The following is a 1,575-nucleotide window of genomic DNA, read 5'->3' as shown; positions in this document are numbered from 1 at the left end:
TTGTTTCAGCTGCTCAATCTATGGTAATTTGTTACAGCAGCCCGAACTAAGACACCTATCAGGTAAGCATTGACTAAGGTTTACTTTGTGGATACATGTATGATTAATTGCCTTCATTTTTCCATGATAGAGACTTAATTCTTATTCTGCAATTTTAAGTATATTCACACACACATACAAACAAACGCATTTATGTCCCATGAGGATATAGAAAATCAGCCAGCCCGTTCCTCTTCTTTTGGGGGCTTACACCCTACTTGTTGAATGCTTTGCAGTTAGCTCATGGCTGAGAACTTAAGAGGTCACTTTCTGCTTATAAGGCGCCCTACTCTGTTTGCCAGGATCCCCACTTCACACCAAGGTTCAAACAAGGCAGTCAAATATTTCAGAAGCTGAAAGATGGGTTGTGTATTGGGAACTAGATGTTTCTCCTCTTAAGTTTGGACTTGTTTCTGAGAACAGGCACAGGCATTTGCTCCAAATCATATATTAAATTAAGGAAATAGCTTCTGAGACTGTGCTTTTGGAAAAATTAGTTGGATTGGACTGGGAGACGGTATATGAATTTCCAATTTAGTGTCTTCAAATTTGACCATGTGCTATTGTAACTCTACCCTCTGTCCCTAGACCCTATTTGTTATTTAACTCTGTTAATGATGCAACTCTATTGCTGCCACCACTACAGCAACTGCTACTCCTATGACAGCAACTTCAACTATAAATATTACTACACACATACACCCCCCCACCACACACACACACACACACAATATGTTTGGCTTGCAATTAATTGGTATGTCTTTGTCTTTTCATATTGGATAGACAAATGTTTGTTTCTAATAATAAGCATTTTGAAACTGTGGTGTTTTGCTATTTACCTCAATTAAAGAAACTTTATCTTTTTAGTACTGTTAATGTGATAATTTGAGTTATCACTGCAACTTTACCATGGTTTTAATACCATATAATAATATAATAATGGCAGAAAAACTCAGTCATAGCATATCTGAAGTTATGCAATAAAGTAATAAAAACATTTGCTAATGCTTTTGTTTTTATGTGTGTTTGTGTGTGGTGTATAAATTTCTACAACTAGTAGGTTTCATTATAGTGGTTTTTGTCTATATGTGAGACAGGAGTAATTAATTTGATTCTCTAGAATAAGTTCCAAAGCCTTGGTCTTGTTAAAATCTGTAGACAAGACAGGCTTAGTAACGTCTCTGTTCTCAACCTTACTTCTTTTCTTCTTTAGTTACCTTGAGACTTTCCACACACCATGGGGCCTGTTATGCAGATCTGTTTGCCCTTTTTCTTGATTTTAAAACAGGTACATTAACAGTGACGTAGAGAATTTTACTACAGAAGTTTTGGTTCCAGAGATAGAAACTTATCCCAGGTCTTCTGATCTGTATTATACAAATTTATACTAGAAACCCATATATAGTTTAATAACAAAATTATTCAACAGTGATTTGGTTTTTAGCCATAGTTGTTGAGTTCTTGGTTTAACAAAAACAGGATCACTTGCAGTTAAGTAGTAGCTGTGTTGTGGTTTTTTTTTTTTTTTTTTTTTTT

Source organism: Propithecus coquereli, unplaced genomic scaffold (assembly GCF_000956105.1).
Source record: "Propithecus coquereli isolate 6110/MARCELLA unplaced genomic scaffold, Pcoq_1.0 Scaffold100, whole genome shotgun sequence".
NCBI lineage: Eukaryota > Metazoa > Chordata > Mammalia > Primates > Indriidae > Propithecus > Propithecus coquereli.
Note: the sequence above shows the minus strand (reverse complement) of the source record.